General features: G+C 47.3%; 1 long non-coding RNA gene across 1 annotated transcript; it reads left to right on the top strand.

Annotated features, from left to right (window-relative positions):
• Positions 1 to 20,467: 20,467 nt before the first annotated feature.
• On the top strand, positions 20,468 to 21,992 carry LOC143769354 (uncharacterized). The gene is made up of 3 exons (XR_013214368.1): positions 20,468 to 20,793; positions 20,873 to 21,464; positions 21,631 to 21,992. It is a non-coding gene; the product is annotated as an uncharacterized LOC143769354 (long non-coding RNA).
• The last annotated feature ends 1,607 nt before the right edge of the window (positions 21,993 to 23,599 follow it).

The raw sequence follows: 23,599 nt of genomic DNA, 5'->3' as shown, positions 1-23,599 counted from the left end.
GCTGATCAAGGACTGCATACATGAGGCAATATTTGTGGGGGGCTATCTTTCCTTTTGGGGAGTTTCTCTGAGGCAAGATGTGCACTGGATGGCATTAACAATAGTGGAGCACATTTCCTAATGGGGATTGCACCACACAGAAACGTTAAATAAAAATAAATACAAAGTATTAATAAAATACAGACAGCAATTCAGCAATTCCTCCCTTGGAAACTCCCTGATTCCAAAGTCACTGAATCACAAGTTACACACTTACCGCCGTTCACACTTACGCTCAGGTCACACTCAGCTCCCTCACACTCGCTATGCTGAAGATTTATAGATTTTTTTTCTCTCTATTTCCCCTCAACAGCAATCCACCTTGCTGTTCAAATGCTGTCACAGGGAGCCTAGGTGGGCAAGAGCTAATAACCTGGGCCCCTGCAATTTCCCTCAGACTAGGGAAATCCTGACTGACCCTCTCCTAGAGTTTACACTGATGGTGTGCATGTCTAGGCCTCCACCCTCACCCTATCTCCTGTTTCAACCCTAGGCTGAAACCACCACCCACCACCCAGTGAAGAGATCATACACCAAGACCCACAGTTGACACAGACAAGGATAACTGAAAATATGAACCAAGCCGCAGTCACTCAGGGATACACTATAAATGCACAGGGCAACACAAATACAAATACAGGAAGGAGTAAATAAGACAAAGGGAAATACACCACCAGATACGATACTGCAACTCCTAGCTCTCCACTCCAGACCGAGATAACCAAGCACTAGACAGAAGCTATAATCGGCGACGCCCAATGTTCAGAAGAACTATTTAAAGGGAGTGGGCTTGGCCCAGCTTCCAATCCGAGCACCAGCTAAATTAACCCCGGACCAGCTAGACAAAATCTAGCCGACGCCACTGAGCGCATAGTGGACAAAAGTGGAATTACCGCTGTCTGTCGATCGCTCTAGTATGAACAGCGTCCGACATGACAAATGCACTTCCAAAAAGGACTTGAGCCCCAAACAGCTGCCCCTTATAACCCCTTAATTATGAGCCCCCACCCTAAGTTAACCCCTTGTGAATATAGCTACTCCCAATTCAGCAACTCACACCAATTCACACAGGTATTTGTTAAAGGCTTTCCAAATACCTCTTCACTGAATCACAAGTCACACTTACCGCCGTTCACACTTACGCTCAGGTCACACTCAGCTCGCTCAAACTCGCTATGCTGAAGATTTAGATTTTTTTTCTCTCTATTTCCCCTCAACAGCAATCCACCTTGCTGTTCAAATGCACTTCCAAAAAGCATGACAGGTGACATCAGCCTTTTTACAGGGTTTTTATCATGACCCGGGCTCTATGTGTCACTGTGTCTCCTGGGTGTTAGGGCGAACAGGTTATGTATAATCCAGCTGTCCTGCCGGTTTCTGCTATGTGTCTTAAAGTCCCACAAAAGCCTCGGTCTTCCGGCTACCGGTGTCTGCGCTCAATCAGGGATGTAGCCCAGTCGCAGCTATTCTCCCTTGTTATCACTCTCCTGTGCTTCACTCTCCGGCATTTTAGCTAAAGGCTGTTCTTCCTTGTGTATCTTGCTATCTAGGAGCTACAGCACCTCAGGCTGTATGGCCTCCTCACCCATCCTTCTGCCTCAGACTGCTCCAGTCTGCTGTCCGGCACCAACTGTCCAAATCTTCCTAACTGCCTAGCAACTAACTCCTCCTCTGGACCAGAGAGAGCAGCTCCCCTGAAGTCGGGTGTAGAGCTCGCCCTTCTGGCCTGGAGTCAGAACGGTGTTGTATGTGCTAATTACCTGTTAAGAGGAATCTTCCATCGCTTCCAAGCGTGACATCACTCTCCCCATGAGGAAAGCAATGCCACTGTGACAACCAGAGCCCTGGGGTGTCACACATCTAGTTATGTATCCGATATAGGACCTGAAGATCATCCTGAAAATTACCATACTTCTATTGGATAACTTCCTGAGTGTGGAGTTATTTGTTTCCCGAGGAAAAAATGACCAGGAAAAGCTACAGAAACATGGCGGGAGAAGCGGACATTCAGCTCCAAGATGATCACGCTGGAGACAGATTGAGCAGGGGAGACGAGGAGGAGGGAAATGGTGGCCACGCTGGAGCGATTTTTTTTTTCTGCACAGAAACACAGGTCTCAGTAGGTGACAGTAGTCTTCATTTAGCACCTACCCCGCTGCTGTGCATAGGTTCTGGATCGGAAGTCAGGTGCGGAGGAGATGGGAGAGGCGACCACATTAATGAAGGTTGCGAAAAGACCGTGGAACTGGCACAGTACTATCTGCCCCACAACCTAATCTTCACCAAGGGGATATACAGGTACCTGTGGAACCTACTTTAAAAGACGTTTTCATGGCTGTGGTACATTGTAAATCAGAGGTGTCAAACTGCATTCCTCGAGGGCTGCCAACAGGTCATGTTTTCAGGATTTCCTTAGCATTCCACAAGGTGCTGGAATCATTCTGTGCAGGTGATTAAATTATCACCTGTGCAATACAAGGAAATCCTGAAAACATGACCTGTTGGCGGCCCTCGAGGAATGCAGTTTGACACCTCTGTTGTAAATCATCTCTATCTGCTTTGAATGTACAGTTTGGTGTTCTTAAAGATGAGCAGGTATAAGTCACAAACTGCAGAAAATAGAAAACAGAGCAGGGGCAGTGGAAGGCAGAGTCGGCGCCATTGAGAATCAAATAGCCGATACAACCAATGAGAACAGGTTTGCAGCACAGCAAATATCACAACTGCTGGCAAAAACAAATGACCTTGAAAAAAGATCAAGGCGTAATAATATGACTGTTGGTGTGTCTGAAAAAAAAGAAGGCTCCTCTCCTGCTGAATTCTTTAAAAGCTGGCTGAAATTTATAATTTGACTTGAAAACTTAACCCCCTATACGTTATAGAATGGCCTCATAGGGTGCTGACCCGTCCTCTTCCTCCTGGACCTCCACCAAAACATGCACTGGCTAACATTTTACACTACTGAGCCAGAGATATTCCTGTCACAGGCAAGGGATCACCCAGATCTAGCGATACATCCAAAATCTCGATCTTCCAGATTACTTTACTAAAGTGCAGAAACAAAGAGCCAAAGAGATCTACACATTCCATATTCAATGATATACCCTGCCAAGTTAAGGGTTGTAGCCGGAGGTTCTGTGCACTTTATTCAAGATTCAAAAGAAGCCGTTCACTGACTGGCTATGAAAGGGAGGCAAATATGTTGGTAGAAAATTCGGGATCTTACAAGTTGAAGATCCTGTGGGACAAACTCTAATTTTTCAAAAACACGGTTATCCATGAGTATATGGGAAGAGGTGTGTCCCTGCTTGTTGGACAGTTCTTTACAAACGTTTTTTTTTCTTCAGGATCTATTATATCGCTGTTTTTATGCCTAAATGGGGTTGAATTATCCCCCAAGGAGACTTGGGTTCTAGGGGGAATTTAACCATACGCTCAACAGTGAGTAGGCCGCTATTTGTCTACTTTAAAAGAGACAACTATGGAAATACTTCACCCACAGCCTCACTTGCAGAAAGGTGTTTTATATCTGCGTGTTATGGTTGGGGCTTTATAGGGAGTTCTCTTATTTTTGGGTGTGTTTTATTTTGTCAACGCTGTGACTGTGTTCAGTAAAGAAGAGCGGCCTAAAACTGTTCCTGGAGCTGGGACCCTAACTATCCCTGTCCCAGGGGTACTATTAAAGGTAGAGAGGCCCAAGTTTCCGACCTTACTATGTGTTATGAACCGGTGAACCTGGAGCAGCATGAGACTATCTCTGGAGTAGGTGGTACCTGTACTGACCGCAAACCTAAACTGACACCGCAACTAGAAGTAGCCGTGGGGTGTACCTAACACGGCCTAGACACCTCGACACAGCCGGAGGACTAAATACCCCTAAAGTTGGAAATGGGAATTCTATCTTGCCTCAGAGCAGATCCCCAAAGGATAGACAGCCCCTCACAAATATTGACTGTGAGTTTAAGAGGAAGGACGTACACAGGCAGAAAAACTGGGTTTAGCAAAAGAGGCACTTCTAGCTAAATAGAAAAGGATAGGACAGAATTCTAAGCAGTCAGTATTAAAATCCTAAAAATATCCACAGCAGAAAATACTATATTCTACTATATTCTACATCTAACTAAAGACATAGAATGTATTTCTGCATCTCCAGAGAAACCAGCAAGACAGAAAAATCAAAACAAGTCTAAGCTGGACAAAAACATATTAAATTGCACTGAACAGTAAAGCAAACTGCAAGTATGCTGCAGGGACAAAAACCAGACACTTATCTTAGCTGACTTGACAGCAGGGCATGAGGAGCCAGACAGAGATGCAATCCCTTCAAGAACAATTGACAACTGGCACTGACTAAAGGATCCAGCCAGCCTAAATAGCCCAGTCAGAATTGCAATAAGCGGATACACCTGATGAAGGCTGCGATCCAGAGACAGCAGCACTACCACTTATAACCACCGGAGGGAGCCCAAGAGCAGAATTCACAACAGTACCCCCCCTTGAGGAGGGGTCACCGAACCCTCACCAGAGCCCCCAGGCCGATCAGGACGAGCCAAATGAAAAGCATGAACCAAATCGGCAGCATGAACATCGGAGGCAAAAACCCAAGAATTATCCTCCTGGCCATAACCCTTCCATTTGACAAGATACTGAAGCTTCCGCCTCGAAAAACGAGAATCCAAAATTTTCTCAACCACATACTCCAACTCCCCATCAACCAACACAGGGGCAGGAGGATCAACAGAGGGAACAACGGGCACCACATATTTCCGCAATAAAGATCTATGGAAAACATTATGGATGGCAAAAGAGGCCGGAAGGGCCAAACGAAAAGACACTGGATTGATAATCTCAGAAATCCTATAAGGACCAATAAACCGAGGCTTGAACTTAGGGGAAGAAACCTTCATAGGAACATGACGGGAAGACAACCAGACCAAATCCCCAACCTGAAGCCGGGAACCAACACACCGACGACGGTTAGCAAAACGCTGAGCCTCCTCCTGAGACAACACCAAATTGTCTACCACATGAGCCCAAATTTGCTGCAACCTGTCAACCACAGAATCCACACCAGGACAATCAGAAGGCTCAACCTGCCCTGAAGAAAAACGAGGATGAAAACCAAAATTACAAAAGAAGGGCGAAACCAAGGTAGCCGAACTAGCCCGATTATTAAGGGCAAACTCGGCCAATGGCAAGAAAGCCACCCAATCATCCTGATCAGCAGACACAAAGCATCTCAAATAAGTTTCCAAAGTCTGATTAGTTCGCTCGGTCTGGCCATTGGTCTGAGGATGAAATGTGGAAGAAAAAGACAAATCAATGCCCAGCCTAGTACAAAAGGCCCGCCAAAACCTAGAAACAAACTGGGAACCTCTGTCGGACACAATATTCTCCGGAATACCATGCAAACGAACCACATGCTGAAAAAACAACGGAACCAAATCAGAAGAGGAAGGCAATTTAGGCAAAGGCACCAAATGAACCATCTTAGAAAACCGGTCACAAACCAGCCAGATAACCGACATCCTCTGGGAAACCGGAAGACCTGAAATAAAATCCATAGAAATATGCGTCCAGGGCCTCTCAGGGACCGGCAAAGGCAAAAGCAACCCACTAGCGCGGGAACAACAAGGCTTGGCCCGCGCACAAGTCCCACAGGACTGCACAAAAGAACGCACATCCCGCAACAAAGAAGGCCACCAAAAGGACCTACCAACCAAATCTCTGGTGCCAAAAATACCAGGATGGCCAGCCAACACAGAACAATGAACCTCAGAAATCACTTTACTAGTCCATCTATCAGGAACAAACAGTTTCCCCACTGGACAGCGGTCAGGTTTATCAGCCTGAAATTCCTGAAGAACCTGTCGTAAATCAGGGGAGATGGCAGAAAGGACCACCCCTTCCTTCAGAATGCCGACCGGTTCAAGGACCCCAGGAGAATCAGGCAAAAAAGCTCCTAGAGAGGGCATCAGCCTTAACATTCTTAGAACCCGGAAGATACGAGACCACAAAATCAAAACGGGGGAAAAACAGGGACCATCGAGCCTGTCTAGGATTCAGCCATTTGGCAGACTCGAGGTAAATCAGATTTTTATGATCGGTCAAGACCACAATACGGTGCTTGGCTCCCTCAAGCCAATGTCGCCATTCCTCAAACGCCCACTTCATAGCCAACAACTCCCGATTGCCGACATCATAATTGTGTTCAGCAGGCGAAAACTTTCGGGAAAAAAAGGCACATGGTTTCATCAAGGAACCATCAGAATTCCTCTGAGACAAAACAGCCCCTGCCCCAATCTCAGAAGCGTCAACCTCAACCTGAAATGGAAGAGAAACATCCGGCTGACGCAACACCGGGGCAGAAGTAAATCGCCGTTTAAGCTCCTGAAAGGCAGAGACAGCCGCAGAGGACCAATTCGTCACATCAGCGCCTTTCTTCGTCAAATCGGTCAGGGGTTTAACCACACTGGAGAATTTAGCAATGAAACGGCGATAAAAATTAGCAAAGCCCAAAAATTTCTGAAGGCTCTTCACGGATGTGGGCTGAATCCAATCATGAATGGCCTGAACCGTAACCGGATCCATTTCTATAGATGAGGGAGAAAAAATTAAGCCCAAAAAAGAAACCTTCTGCACTCCAAAGAGACACTTAGACCCCTTCACAAATAAAGCATTATCACGAAGGATCTGAAATACCATCCTGACCTGTTTCACATGAGACTCCCAATCATCGGAAAAAATCAAAATGTCATCCAAATATACAATCATGAATTTATCAAGATAATTCCGGAAGATATCATGCATGAAGGACTGAAAAACAGATGGAGCATTAGAAAGCCCGAATGGCATCACAAGGTATTCAAAATGGCCTTCGGGCGTATTAAACGCAGTTTTCCATTCGTCACCCTGCTTAATACGAACAAGATTATATGCCCCTCGAAGGTCAATCTTAGTAAACCAACTAGCCACCTTATTCTTGGAAAACAAATCAGAAAGCAAAGGCAAAGGGAATTGAAATTTGACCGTGATCTTATTCAAGAGGCGATAATTAATACTGGGTCTCAAGGAGCCATCCTTCTTGGCAACAAAAAAAAAACCCGCTCCCAATGGTTAAGAAGATGGCCGAATATGCCCTTTCTCCAAAGACTCCTTAACATAACTCCGCATGGCGGTATGTTCTGGCACAGACAGGTTGAAAAGTCGGCCCTTAGGGAACTTACAGCCTGGAATCAAGTCAATAGCACAATCACAGTCCCTATGCGGTGGAAGGGAACTGGACTTGGGCTCATCGAATACATCCTGAAAATCAGACAAAAACTCAGGAATTTCAGAAGAGGGGGAAGAGGAAATTGACATCAAAGGAACGTCATTATGAACCCCCTGACAACCCCAACTAGTCACAGACATAGATTTCCAATCTAACACCGGATTATGTACCTGTAACCATGGAAAACCCAGCACAATAGCATCATGCAAATTATGCAACACCAGAAAACGACAATCTTCCTGATAGGCTGGCGCCATGCACATGGTTAGCTGTGTCCAAAACTGGGGTTTATTTTTAGCCAAAGGTGTAGCATCAATGCCCCTTAAAGGAATAGGGTTCTGCAAAGACTGCAAGGGGAAACCACAACGCCTGGCAAATTCTAAGTCCATTAAGTTCAAAGCGGCGCCTGAATCCACAAATGCCATGACAGAAAATGACGACAATGAGCAGATCAAGGTCACAGATAACAGAAATTTAGGTCGTACAGTACTGATGGTAACTGAACTAGCGATTCTCTTTGTACGCTTATGGCAGACTGAAATGACATGAGCAAAATCGTCGCAGTAGAAACACAACCTATTCTGACATCTGAATCCTTGTCGTTCAGCTCTAGACAGAGTCCTATCACACTGCATAGGCTCAGGACTCTGCTCGGAAGACAACGCCACAGTGCGCACAACTCTGCGCTTGCGCAAGCGCCGATCAATCTGAATGGCCAGAGACATAGAATCACTCAGACCGACAGGCGTGGGAAACCCCACCATAACATCTTTAACGGATTCAGAAAGACCCTTTCTGAAAATTGCCGCCAAAGCATCCTCATTCCATTTAGTCAGCACAGACCATTTTCTAAATTTCTGGCAATACGATTCTGACGCTTCTTGACCCTGAGACAGGGCCAACAAGGTCTTCTCTGCATGATCCACTGAATTAGGTTCATCATATAATAACCCTAGAGCCTGAAAAAAGGTATCTACATTAAGCAAGGCCGGATTCCCAGATTCCAGAGAAAATGCCCAATACTGAGGATCGCCACGCAGCAGGGAGATGACAATTTTAACCTGCTGAGTGGGATCACCAGAGGAACGAGGTTTCAGAGCAAAAAACTGTTTACAGTTATTTTTAAAACTCAAAAATTTGGACCTGTCCCCAAAAAACAAATCAGGAGTAGGAATTCTAGGCTCTAAAACCGGAGTCTGAACAATATAATCGGAAATACCCTGTACCCTAGCAGCAAGTTGGTCTACACGAGAAGCTAATCCCTGAACATCAATGCTAGCACCAAACTCCTGAGTCACCCAGAGGAAAAGAGGGAAGGAAAGACAAAACAGACTACAGAAAAAAAAGTGGCTCAGCACTTTTCTTCCCTTCTTCTGAGATGCGTTTAACTCATTGTTGGCCAGTTGTACTGTTATGAACCGGTGACCCTGGAGCAGCATGAGACTATCTCTGGAGTAGGTGGTACCTGTACTGACCGCAAACCTAAACTGACACCGCAACTAGAAGTAGCTGTGGGGTGTACCTAACACGGCCTAGACACCTCGACACAGCCGGAGGACTAAATACCCCTAAAGTTGGAAATGGGAATTCTATCTTGCCTCAGAGCAGATCCCCAAAGGATAGACAGCCCCTCACAAATATTGACTGTGAGTTTAAGAGAAAGGACGTACACAGGCAGAAAAACTGGGTTTAGCAAAAGAGGCACTTCTAGCTAAATAGAAAAGGATAGGACAGAATTCTAAGCAGTCAGTATTAAAATCCTAAAAATATCCACAGCAGAAAATACTATATTCTACATCTAACTAAAGACATAGAATGTATTTCTGCATCTCCAGAGAAACCAGGAAGACAGAAAAATCAAAACAAGTCTAAGCTGGACAAAAACATATTAAATTGCACTGAACAGTAAAGCAAACTGCAAGTATGCTGCAGGGACAAAAACCAGACACTTATCTTAGCTGACTTGACAGCAGGGCATGAGGAGCCAGACAGAGATGCAATCCCTTCAAGAACAATTGACAACTGGCACTGACTAAAGGATCCAGCCAGCCTAAATAGCCCAGTCAGATTTGCAATAAGCGGATACACCTGATGAAGGCTGCGATCCAGAGACAGCAGCACTACCACTTATAACCACCGGAGGGAGCCCAAGAGCAGAATTCACAACAACTATGCTCCTGTATAAACCATACCTCCCAACCATCCCGGATCCAGCGGGACTGTCCCAATTTTGACAGTCAGCCCCGCGATCCCGGGCGGGACATTAGTTGTCCCGCAGTGGTTCGGAGGTGTGCGTGCAATATCAGCCGGTCAGCCTCATCACTGCACCCGCAGAGCTGCCTGAGCACAGCACACAACATATTGGCTGTTCCCTGCTCACAGGAGAGGAGGACCTGTGATGAGGTCACAGGGGGGAGGAGTCAGGGGGTCACATGATCGGGACCTCCGTGGATTGCAGGACGGCTGTGCTGGTTACCAACTTGCGATGGTGTTGCTGGATGAGGTAAGCTGCCTTGTGTGGGGTCAGGAGGTGTACAGTGTGGATGTAGCTGAGCCGTGTGTACGAGGTGTACAGAGCGGAGCCGTGTGTGTACGAGGTGTATGGAGCGAAGCCGTGTGTACGAGGTGTATGGAGCGAAGCCGTGTGTGTACGAGGTGTATGGAGCGGAACCGTGTGTGTACGAGGTGTACGGAGCGGAGCCGTGTGTGTACGAGGTGGACGGAGCGGAGCCATGTGTGTACGAGGTGTACGGAGCAGAGGCGTGTGTGTACGAGGTGTATGGAGCGGAGCCGTGTGTGTACGAGGTGTACGGAGCGGAGCCGTGTGTGCACGAAGCGGAGTCGTGTGTGTACGAGGTGTACGGAGTGGAGCCGTGTGTGTACGAAGTGTACGGAGCGGAGCCGTGTGTGTACGAGGAGTACGGAGCAGAGCCGTGTGTGTACGAGCTGTACGGAGCGGAGCCGTGTGTGTACGAGGTGTACGGAGCGGAGTCGTGTGTGTACGAGGTGTACGGAGCGGAGCCGTGTTTACGAGGTGTACAGAGCAGATCCGCATGTGTACGAGGTGTAAGGAGCGGAGCTGTGTGTGCACGAAGCGGAGACATGTGTGTAAGAGGTGTACGGAGCGGAGCCGTTTGTGTATGAGGTGTACGGAGCGGAGCCGTGTGTGTACGAGGTGTACGGAGTGGAGCCGTGTGTGTACGAGGTGTACGGAGCAGAGCCACGTGTGTACGAGGTGTACGGAGTGGAGCCGCATGTGTACGAGGTGTATGGAGTGGAGCGCGTGTGTAAGGAGCGGAGCCGTGTGTGCAAAGTGTACGGAGCGCAGCCGCGTGTGTAGGAGTAGCTATGTGTGGCCATTATGCAGTACGAAGTATCATGTGCAGCCAATATACAGTATGGAGCATCATGTGGGGTCATTATACAGTATGGAGGATCATGTGTGGTCATTATACAGTATGGAGCATCATGTGGGGTCATTATACAGTATGGAGCATCATGTGGGGCCATTATACAGTATGGAGCATCATGTGCGGTCATTATACAGTATGGAGCATCATGTGGGGTCATTATGCAGTATGGAGCATCATGTGTGGCCATTATACAGTATGGATCATCACGTGCGGTACAGTATGGAGCATCATGTGGGGCCTGTTATGATCTGGTGGCTTAAGAGTAGCATGAGACGTGCTCTGTAGGAGGTGGTACCTGTACTGACTGCAGACCCTGAACTTAACACAACTATAAGTAGCCGTGGGATGTACCTAACACGGCCTAGACACCTCGACACAGCCGGAGGACTAGATACCCCTAAAGATAGAAACAGGAAAGCTATCTTGCCTCAGAGAAAATCCCCAAAGGATAGACAGCCCCCCACAAATATTGACTGTGAGAGGAGAGGAAAATAACATACGCAGACGGAAACAAGGATTTAGCAAAGGAGGCCACTCTTAGCTAAATAGAAAGGACAGGACAGAGTACTGTGCGGTCAGTATTCAAATACTAGAAAAAATCCACCACAGAGAATACAAAAATCTCCACACCTAACTAAAGGTGTGGAGGGTAAATCTGCTTCTCCAGAGCTTCCAGCTTGGCTGAATAAATACTTACACAGACAAAACTGGACAAGAAAAAACATAGAAATGCACTGAACTATAAAGTCCACAGCATGTGGACTGCAAAAGCAAAGCCAGGACTTATCTTAGATGATTTGGACAGAATAGCTGGAGAATCCAGGAGAGATGTGAATCCACCAAGAAACAATGGACAACTGGCACTAACTAAAGGATCTAGCCAGACTAAATAGCCCAGTCAGAATTGGTAATAAGTGGAAGCACCTGATGACTACTGAAATCCAAAGGAGCAGCAGTACCACTTATAACCACCGGAGGGAGCCCAAGAGCAGAACTCACAACAGTACTACTTATAACCACCGGAGGGAGCCCAAGAGCAGAATTCACAACAGGGGCCATTATACAGTATGGAGCATCATGTGCGGTCATTATACAGTATTGAGCATCATGTGTGGCCATTATACAGTATGGAGCATCATGTGCGGTCACAGGGGCGTAGCTAGAGCTTTTGCCGCCCGGGGCTGTTCCCGAGTTTGGCGCCCCCCCCCCCCCCTAGAACGTATGCGATTTTCACACTTAGTCATGTACCGATGAGCTCCTCTCCCTTAAGCTCCCAATGTTCAGTGAAAAACTGAGAGAAGCAGAAGAGAAGCTCGTTGTTACAGGACCATGAGTATGAAAATCGCATATGAGTGACGTGTCCATGTGTCGACGACTGGAACCTGCAGAGGTGAATCCTGACATCGCAGCTTCTGAATTCTCACAACTAATGCATTGCACACTTTTAGGATTCTCCCTGGCCGGTGGACAGTCATGTCAGCACAAGCATGCGATTTGTATACTTCTGACCACATTCCGACTAGACGTGCCTGGCCTCGCTCAGTTCATTTTCATAGAGTGAGGCCACACATGTCTAGTCAGCACGTGACCGCATGTATGTAAATCGCCAGCACCAGAGAATCCTGACAGTGTGCAGGGTGCACTGTGAGAACTCAGAAGTCTGCAGTCACAAAGAATGACTGCAGACTCATTACAAACCTGGACATCCCCTTTAATGCTCCTAACATAAATAAAAACATGAGAGTTAGTCAGTATCACAAATAACATTTACATCCAGGTACCTTATAGATGACGTCGCCTCTGGAGTCGTTCTCCTTTTCTTCATCTTGTCCAGACCCCATGATGCGGTTTCTCATCCACAGCCGTCTCTGCAGACTTCCATCTTCTCCGTTCTTTTGCAGAAAGTCTCCACATGACGCCCTTAAAGATACAAGTGTCATTATAATGCTCCTGAATAAAAAATTTCCCCGCACTATATTGTCTGCATAAAATATGACCCCCACACTGTCTGTCTTATGGTACTTGCTCTTCACACTGACCTCCCCTTTCTATACCGGACCCCTCTTCACACTGACCTCTCACACTGTGTCCCCCCTATAGGGCCCAGTATTTATACTGTACTCTCTCATCACACTCCCCCTCCTTTGTATCATATCCCCTCCTGGCTGTGCCCTTACACTGTCCCCCATGCTACGCATGCACACATCCCAACACCCTCACTCCCCGTACTCTGTCCACATACGTTTTTCACATCGCTACTCATACTGTGTCCGCATACATTCCCCTGTTTGACCCCAAGCTGTCTGCACCCATCCCCCATACTGTTTCCTCATATATGCCCCCCCATCTCCCCCTTTGCTCTTCATTTTGTGTCCTCAGATCTCCCCCACACATTAAATCCCCCCATCCCCATGACAAATCTCCCCCCACACACAATAAATACCCCATCTCCACTCACATTAAATCTCCCCCCACAATAAATCCCCCCATCTCCACTCATATTAAATATCCCCAATCCAATAATATATCCCACTATCCCCACTCACATGAAATCCCCCCCCCATCCCCACTCACAGTAAATCCCCCCCAGAATATATGCCCCCCATCCCCACTCACATTAAATCCCCCCCACAATATTTTCCCCCATGCCCACTCACAGTAAATCCCCCCCTGCACCTTCGGTGTCTTCAGCTCCACTCACAGTAAATCCCCCCCACAATAAATGCCCCCATCCCCACTCACAGTAAATCCCCCCCACAATAAATGCCCCCATCCCCACTCACAGTAAATCCCCCCCACAATAAATGCCCCCATCCCCACTCACAGTAAATCCCCCCCACAATAAATGCCCCCATCCCCACTCACAGTAAATCCCCCCCACAATAAATGCCCCCATCCCCACTCACAGTAAATCCCCCCCACAATAAATGCCCCCATCCCCACTCACAGTAAATCCCCCCCACAATAAATGCCCCCATCCCCACTCACAGTAAATCCCCCCCACAATAAATGCCCCCATCCCCACTCACAGTAAATCCCCCCCACAATATATGCCCCCATCCCCACTCACAGTAAATCCCCCCCACAATATTTTCCCCCATCCCCACTCACAGTAAATCCCCCCCTGCACCTTCGGTGTCTTCAGCTCCAGCCTCCACTCACAGTAAATCCCCCCCACAATATATGCCCCCCTTCCCCACACAGTAAATTCCCCCCCTGCACCTTCGGTGTCTTCAGCTCCATTGGAGCACTTACCACCGCTCTGCATCTCCTGCTCTGCCGCGCAGGTGAGTGACGTCAGCAGCGTGATCACATGACCTGATCACGCTGCTGGCATCGCTCTGACCCGGCAGTCAGAGCTTCAATTGTACTCGCATCACAGATACGAGTACAATTGAACACTGGGAGCCGGCACGCTGCAGCTTCTCTGTGCCGGCTGTCAGCTTGACAGTCGGCACAGAGAACAGCTGACTCCCAGCGCGGGGGGTGACAGAATGCAGCCGCCGGGGGAGACACTGCGGACCGCTGCTTTAGGCGGCCTGACTGCGCCCCCCTGCCGGCTGCTCCCCCCCTAGATACGCCACTGACTCACCCCCGCATTGTGCCGCCCCCCCGCATTGTGCCGCCCGGGGCGGACCGCCCCCCCCGCACCCCCCTTCCTACGCCACTGTGCGGTCATTATACAGTATGGAGCACTGTGTGGCCATATTTTTTTGTTTATAATTATTGTATATGAAACAGTGTGATCAGCAGTGCTAAATGGGTGTGGTTGCGACGTGGATTTGGGTGTGACTAATTATGAATGGGTGTGGTCAGAGGCGCGCCACTAACTTTGTCCCTCTTTCCCATCTTCAAAAGTTGGGAGGTATGTATAAACCCTAATATGTCATCTCCATGAGGCATGGGACAGAAATGAAAGGTAAACCAGACACAAAGACAAAATAGGGATCACAGAAAATCTCTATCATACAAAAACACTAATCAACAATAGGGAGGAGGACAGGGACAGGGAGAAATAAGGTGAATGGGAAAAGAGACCAGGAAATAAACACACACATACAACATCAAACTACAGAACACAACAACTCCAAACTTCAACTACTTAGCTTCATCACAGAGCACAGCATCTAAGAGCAAGGAAGCAGCGCTTTCACCGGCAGGACAGAGCAGGTCTGGTCATGTTTTATAGGAAGAGTTAATGACCAGATAAGAAGCAACTGAAATGGAGCTTTATGTTTCTGAGAAGCATAGACAGGGTCATTAACCTCTTCAGCACCAAAGGAAACCAAATTAATTTAATATGGGATCCAAATACACAAGCTAAATGGAAGCACTGCCATTCACAATAAGCAGTCATTTTCTACCCACTAGATCTCCTAGGTTGGTGTGACATACTCCTGACAGTTCCCCCCCTTCTACGAAGGGAACTAGGACCCTCGGTGCCGGGTTTACCCGAATGGGCCAAATGGGAGGACCATATCAACCTACCAACATTCACCTCAGATGCTGGCACTCACATTGTCACAGAGTTACCGCGACAGTTTGGCGGCAGAAGACCGCATCGTCTGATTGCTCCTATTCCGGCGCTGAGAAGAAGCACGTCTCCTTCATTTTAAATGTGTTTATTTCTTCTGGCAGAACGGGGATAATCGACCATGTTGGAAATCCCTGTTCTCACAGCTGTGCTTGGTTAGCCACTCCTTTTCCCTTTATTATTAGTGTTGAGCGATACCGTCCGATACTTGAAAGTATCGGTATCGGAAAGTATTGGCCGATACCGGCACAGTATCGGATCTAATCCGATACCGATACCCGATACCAATACAAGTCAATGGGACTCATGTATCGGACGGTATTCCTGATGGTTCCCAGGGTCTGAAGGAGAGGAAACTCTCCTTCAGGCCCTGGGAACCATATTAATGTGTAAAATAAAGAATTAAAATAAAAAATATTGCTATACTCACCTCTCCGACGCAGCCTGGACCTCACCGAGGGAACCAGCAGCGTTCTGTGCTTAAAATGCGCGCGTTTCCTTCCTTCCGTGACGTCACGGCTTCTGATTGGTCGCGTGCCGCCCATGTGGCCGCGACGCGACCAATCACAGCAAGCCGTGACGTAATTTTGAGGTCCTGGAAGCCTAATTCTAGGCATTCAGGATTTTAAAATTACGTTCCGGCTTGTGATTGGTCGCGTCGCGGTCACATGGGCGACGCGACCAATCACAAGCCGTGACATCACGGGAGGCAGGACACGCGCGCATTTTAAAATTACGTCACGGCTTGTGATTGGTTGCGTCCCGCCCATGTGGCCGCGATGCGACCAATCACAGCAAGCCGTGACGTAATTTCAGGTCCTGAATGCCTATTTCTGCATTCAGGACCTGAAATTACGTCACGGCTTGCTGTGATTGATCGCGTCGCGGCCACATGGGCGGCACGCAACCAATCACAAGCCGTGACATAATTTTAAAATGCGCGCGTGTCCTGCCTCCCGTGATGTCACGGCTTGTGATTGGTCGCGTCGCCCATGTGACCGCGACGCGACCAATCACAAGCCGGAACGTAATTTTAAAATCCTGAATGCCTAGAATTAGGCTTCCAGGACCTCAAAATTACGTCACGGCTTGCTGTGATTGGTCGCGTCGTGGCCACATGGGCGGCACGCGACCAATCAGAAGCCATGACGTCGCAGGAGGCAGGAAACGCGCGCATTTTAAGCAAACAACGCTGCCGGTTCCCTCGGTGAGGTCCAGGCTGCGTCGGAGAGGTGAGTATAGCAATATTTTTTATTTTAATTCTTTATTTTACACATTAATGTTGTATTTTACACATTAATGTTGTTTCGATACCGATACCCGATACCACAAAAGTATCGGATCTCGGTATCGGAATTCCGATACCCGCAAGTATCGGCCGATACCCGATACTTGCGGTATCGGAATGCTCAACACTATTTATTATCTGTTACAAATCCTCATCAGAGCTAACATTTGCTCCATGGCTAACGGTGGGACAGGAGTACATATGAGAGGGAGAATTGAAGGAATTATTAGTGACTGTTGTTTGGTTTTGTATGTAAGGTAATTCTTATCCTTCTCTGTTTTTGCTTGTTCCCTTACCTTCACACCCCTCACATTCCTCTGGTACATGTGAGTGAATATTTTGTATTCCTGGAGTTTTCTGTTAACCCTTGTCCATGTTGCCTTGTTTGTCGGGTTGGTGTACTACTGTGCATAGTAGAGCCCCCTTTTTCATGGGCGGGGAAGAAAACAGAAGAAGGTCTAACTTAGATAAGGCAAGGGCGGAGGCACCGGCATCTTCTCTGAAGTATCCCAGGGAGCAGGGCGAGCTAGGGCGCCCCCTAGCGTTAGGGACATGGAAGGAGCCCCTGGTCCCGGGTCACCCGACAGCTGTGTCATGACATTAGCTATAAAGGCACAGATGATTGGCCTCGGGGAGACCAAAACATCCAACACCGCGGAGACACCATCACGTGTTTCTCAACGCAGTGATCCAGAACACTGCCCCCATCCCTTATGGGAAATATGCAAATGCATGGAGGATAGCTGTGGAGACACCATCACGTGTTTCTCAACGCAAGCAGTGAATAGCCAGGCCTTTCCCCGGGAAGGAACAACCACGGGAAGGGCAGCATCCAATAAAGGAAAACATCCAATACAGGAAAACCACCTATGCCAAGCATGGTATCCATCCACAGACAGCTGTTTCGGGGTGTTTGCCATGACATTAGCTATGACCGCAACCATTTTCTCTGATCCATTATGGATCCAATCACTACTCTGACAGGGCAATTGCAGCAGCTCAGTCTGGAGGTGGCAGATTTACTCACTGTGGTTTTCCAGCAGTCTAATACATCTGGTGTGGGAATCTTGTCTCTGAGGAAAACTACAGTGGAGCCCAAGGTGGCATTGCCTGACAAGTTCTCTGGGTGGTGTGACATGTTTGTTGTTTTCAGAGAGGCCTGTAAACTGTACTTCAAGTTACATTCAGTTTCCTCAGGTGCATCATGTGGGAATAGTCATCTTGATCCTTCAGGGTTACCACCAAGCATGGGCATTTCCTCTCCCATCCGACTCTGTAGCTTCAGACGGTGAAGGGATTTTTTCAGGCACTGGGCCTTATTTATGATGACCCTGATTTCGTCTCTTTAGCTGAGTCCACACTGCACCAGCTTTAGCAAGGAGAAGAGCCTGCAGAGGAATATTGCTGGTTCTGGAGGTGGGCCACTTACACTAAGTGGAATGACCCCACACTCTGTAGTCAGGGTGTAACTGTAAGGGTGAAGGAAGCCTTGGCTCTGTATGAGACTCCTGACTATCTTGAGGCAGCCATGTCTGGATGATTGCCTTCTTCGCTAGAGACATAGGGAGTCACCTCTCTGTGCGGGAGGTCCTGGGTCATGGGAGGTCAGCACTGAACCTACGGAGGAACCCATGCAGGTGGGTGCAGCATCACATCCTTATAAGTTGTCTGGTGTAAGGGGGGGTGTTTTCTTTTTTGGTGAAAAGGGCCACTTCATAGGCACGTGTCCTTCCCGACCTCTTAGTAAACAACCACCAGAAAACAGATGGCCCGGGTTGCGGGGAAGTTTGCAACCCGGGTGTACTTATCACCTCTGTGGTTAGGACCCAATTTTTTTCTACCTGCTGTAATCCACATGGGTGGAATTTAACTGGATGAGTCGGCATTTCTGGACAGTGGGGGTGGGGTTTAATTTGATTGAAGCTAGATTCCCATATGTCCAAGGCCTCATCCCACATACTCTATCCAGACCCATACCCATAATCACCATCGACTTCGCCCCCTTGAGACAGGGGCACTTTACTCAAGTCTAAGACTTGCGGCTTCAGATGGAGGCCATGCACACTGAGGTGTTAAACTGTTATGTGCTAGAGGGTCTGCCCTCATTGGTGGCACTAGGACTTCCTTGGCTCGCTCTGCACAATCCTGTACTAGATTGGCAGACTCAGGAAGTAGTTAAATAGCATATGTAATGTCAAGGACACCGCTTGGGTGCGGTGGATACCCTGTCTGTGCGTAGTTACCTGTCGGTTTTTGGGGAAGTGTTCTCAGAGCAGGGGTGCCAAGAATTCCCTCCCCATCGTCCTTATGATTGCACCATTAATCTCGTTCCTGGTGCCAAGCTGCCCAAGAGCAGACTCTATAACATCTCTGATCCAGAGAGACAGGCCATGAAGGACTACATCATGGAAAGCCAGGCTATGGGTCATAGTAGACCATCCTCATCCCCCATTGACGCGGGGTTCTCTTTTGAAAAGAAAAAGGTTGGGGAGTTACGCCTTTGTCTGGATTTCCAGGGAACTCAATACGATCACTGTCTGTGATCCATATGTGCTTCCTCTCATTCCAGACCTCTTTAATCAAATTGTAGGGGCATAATGGCTCTCTTAGGCTACGTTCACATTTGCGGTGTGCGCCGCAGCGTCGTCGCCGCAACAAAACGCATGCGTCGTGCGGCCCAATCTTTAACATTGGCGCCGCATGGGGCCGCATGTACATGCGTTGTCATGCGTTGTTGCGTTGTACGCCGCATGCGGCGTTAGGGCGCACCTGTCAGGGCGCGGCAAACGCAACATGTTGCATTTTTCGGGCGGCGCCGACCTTTTAAAAAACGCATGCATCGTGTTTGCGTCGTGTTTGCGTCGTCGATGCGCCTTTTTCCCCATTGACTTGTATTGACAACGCAGATGACGCAAGTACTTGCGTCGTGGTGCGTTGTACGACGCATGCGTTTTCCAATAAAAAATGCAAAACATTGTCTAGACTTTGTCAAGACACTAAAAAAACACTATATATATATATATATATATAAAAAAAGGGGGTTGGCATTGTCTTTCACAAGGCTATCTACAGAGAAGACTGACTAGAGGGAATCTGCTTTCCAAACCTGTAAGTATATATTTCTCTTTGCATATTTTTTATTCTGTGTTTTATTTCTTGATTTTTATTTAATTTGTGCAATGTTTGGTCTGTGCTATTGTACGGTTATGGCACTGTGGGTTGTTATTGAAAAATTGTTTTTTTTAATCTGGTTCTGATGTACTTCTGGCGTTATATGCTGGCGTTTATTGTCTTCGGCCTTGCTTGGTTTTGGATTGTTCAGGTGTAATGCGGTTGTTCAAAGTCTTTTTTTGGCTCATTTTTTCTTGTTAAATTTCTGGTGCATGTCTTTTTCTGGTTTCTATTGTTGGGGGTAACCGTATGGCGTTTTCTTGGCTCATGTCTTGCTGTGTTTTATTATGCTGTTGGCATTTTTTTTTCTTTCCTTGAGTGTCTTTTCTTGCTGGTGGGGGGGCTACATTTATGATGTTTCATTTGTATTGTATTGTTCCGTGCTGCTATGCCATTCTATTTTCAATTGTATTTTCCCTTTTTTTTTTTTTTTATCTCTGATGGTTTTACGTCGTTTTCCGTATGGCATATATCTTCCTTCCTTGACTGTTTGCATTGCCAAGTGTGTAGTATAATGGATTTTTTTTTTTTTTGGTGGGGCCCTCTTTTTTTAATTTCATGTGTTTTCTTTTCTATTTGACTATGGTTTATCTTTTGGGTTGATGTATTTTGTAACAGCGGTGGTCCCGTAATGTTTATTGCTTATTATCTAGAATGGTATTTATCGCCTTTTTCTGATGTATTTCTGTGGTTAGATGTCACCAGATGGTGTTGTTTTGGATCATGTCTTGTTGTAATTGTAATTTTTTTCCTGTAAGGTTTTTTTTGTAAGTTTTTATATTTAAAAATTTGGACATAGGTGTCTATTTTTGCTTAATTTTGTTTGGGTCTATTCTTGTATTGTTTCTTCTATTGTATTCTCTTGCAATGTATGGCGTTGTGGTGTCGCTTTTTGAGTTTGCATTGTCCTATCAGTCAACAGTCAATTGTGGTTGTTTTAATTTTTTTGGCCTATTTTATTGTATGTGTCATTGTTAGCTTTGGATGTGATTTTTTGCTCATTTTTTCATTGCAGAACAAACTTCCAAGAATGCCAAGTTCATCAGCATCTGGCCAATCGGCGCGGGGGAGTGCGGTGAGTAATTATGTCCAGTTGCTTACTATTCGCTGCCATTTTTAGCATTGACAATAATTTTTGTATACAATTTTTACAGGCTTCTTCAAGTGAGGGAGAAGGCACACAGCGGGAGCAGAGAGCTCGGGGCCAAGGTGTGGCGTCAGGCCGGCGAGTGAGTATTTTTTTTATTTATTTATTTTTTTGAGTAGCATCCTGCTGTGAGGAACATTACATTTGAGTAGCATCCTGCTTTCACTAGGGATGTTTACTAAGCTTAATTACATTATAGCTTTTCAGGGCAGCAAGTATTGGGGGAAGGTAACATAAAGTTGAACTCCCTGCACAAAAACATTCCAAAATACAGGTGTAGAAACCATCAATATACATACATCAAATGGCAAAGGATAGGGCAAAGGTACATATCATGACAGGTGCTGGTGGTTGTTAATATTTGCATATTTGTAACCTTTTTGTTTTCTAATTTTTCTAGGTTTCACAACGGGACCAAGGAGACAGTGGCATAGATGTGGAGCTCCTGATCTCCAGCATCCAGGAGCGTGGCCCATTGTGGGACAGCCGTGACCCCCGGCACATGGACCAGGTGGTGTTGAGGCGTTTGTGGGTTGAGGTGGCAAAGTCGCTGTGGGATGGCTTTGAAAGCGCTTCAAGCACGGACAAAAGCAACTTTGGTGAGTATTGCTGATACGCCCTGCTGATACGCTGCTATGACCCATCTTGCCAGGATAAACACAACCGTGTGTGATGCGATCAACGCCTAAACTTTGCATCGCACACGGTTGTTTTATCCTTTTAAAATGCTAAATATGTAACCTTTTTTTTTCTTTGCATTCACAGTTAAAAAGTTGAGGACCAGATGGCGATCCATGAAGGACCGTTTCAATAAGGGGATCCGTGCTGAGGAGGAGCAATCTCGGAGTGGTGCTGCTGCGGCCAAGTCTGTGCCCTACAAGTACAACAGGGCATTACAGTTCTTAAGACCGATCCTTGGCCGCCGACAGTAAGTATTTTGTCCACATACCATATTGCACAGCCACATTGTACATTGTCCAGCCACATAGCATATTGCACAGCCACATAGTACATTGCCCAGCCACGTACATTGTGCATCCACATAGTATATTGCCAGGCCACTATATCGCAGCCACATAGTACACGTTCTAGCCACGTATCCACATAGTATATTTCCCATGCACATAGTGTATTGGCCATCCATGTAGTCAGCGTAGCATATTGGCCATCCACGTAACTTTTTCCCTAGTGGAATGGTATATAGCCCATTAGTAATTTTTTTGGTTAAGCGTGAGTCCTTGTAGTCCATGACAGGTTACGTTCTGAGTCAGGGTAGTTCTGATTGCAGGAATAATGATGACGTCTCGATCACATGATCCTAACGTCATGGCCGTTCCTGCCATCAGATCAGCAAAGTCACTGTGTATTTTTTTTTTTTTTTTTTTTAATTTTTGTCTTGACTTTAAATTTTATACTATTTTTGCGGCATAGGCAGCGTCAAGAAAGAGTTTTAGACAAAATTTTTTTTTACCAATGACAGTGGTATGCGGTCAAAATGAACAGTCATTTTCTGCCGTTGGTATGTCCATGATTGTTATCGTCAGCCATAATGGTCAGCTGGCGATAACAATCAGCAATTTATTATAGGCCACACAGACTGAGAGACAGAGGATTTGTATTGTTGTGTAATGTAATGTTAATTTTATTACAGGAGTTGGCGTATGTGATAGGTTATTAATTGAAGACTAATTTTTCCCTTATCTTTTCACAGGACACACAGCAGCACCCTCGAGCGAGCTCGCCCCGCAGAAGCGGACCTTCATGAATCGCCATCTGACCCGTCACAGCCCTCCCACAGCGACAGCAGGCTTGCACCACCATCTGGAGAACCGGCAGCCGGTCCATCAGGTGTTCCCCTGCCCGAGGCCTCTGGCGCACCTTCGTTCGGGAATTACCGTCAGCACCAGCGGGCCTCGGACAGGCCAGCCATGCCCGAATTTTTGCATTTGAGCACGGTTTTCCAGAACTGTTTCAAGGCGTTGAGCGATAAAATGGACACTCGTCTGTCCAATATCAACCGGCGCCTTGAAACTATGGAATCCGAGCTCTCGAGTCCGGCCAAACATTTTTTTAGTACCATTGCTAAGGGCATGGTGGAACACCTTACGCCGGAACTCCAGATTTCGGTGATGCAGGCTTGCAACACTGCCTACGTGAGGGCTCTGCAGCAGGCTCGGGTCATGCAGTCAGCGACAATGCCCGTAGTGCCGTCGCTGGCTAGCATGACTCCGACTCCTGCTGCAGAGCCACTCCAGCCACCCCACCGAGGTCCACGTGCCGAGCGACGCCACCACAGGCACCATAGCATTATGCCGCTGACTCCTGCTCCTGCCAGGCCCTCATCCTCCCGTAGCCGTCATTCTGGGGGAGCTACCGCGGGAGAGAAGAGAAAAAGGAAACGAAGGAGGACACACACGGAGGCTCTGGCTGCTCCAATACAGACACCAAATGCGCGTCGGGGCTCTAGCCGCAGCAGGAGCAGCCAGGGCCAACCAAGAACCTTGCAAAGGCTTGTGTTGCCTCCTCCCTCCCCTACAGATGTGGCGGTTTCATCCCCAGTATACCCTGCGGAGGGTTTGGACCTGCCATCTAGCCTCCTGGACTCTGGCTCAGCATCCTCTTCCTCTCCCCATTCCCAAACACCAGAGACTTACCATTCACCGCTGGTAGCGGAGGTTGATACCCCCTAAGTTTCTTTCCCCTTTTTTTTTCTGTTTCCCCCCAATAAAAATTG

Source organism: Ranitomeya variabilis, chromosome 4, assembly GCF_051348905.1.
Source record: "Ranitomeya variabilis isolate aRanVar5 chromosome 4, aRanVar5.hap1, whole genome shotgun sequence".
Classification (NCBI taxonomy): Eukaryota; Metazoa; Chordata; class Amphibia; order Anura; family Dendrobatidae; genus Ranitomeya; species Ranitomeya variabilis.
The sequence above is the reverse complement of the archived record's forward strand: the minus strand, read 5'-3'. Positions and strand labels throughout refer to the sequence as shown.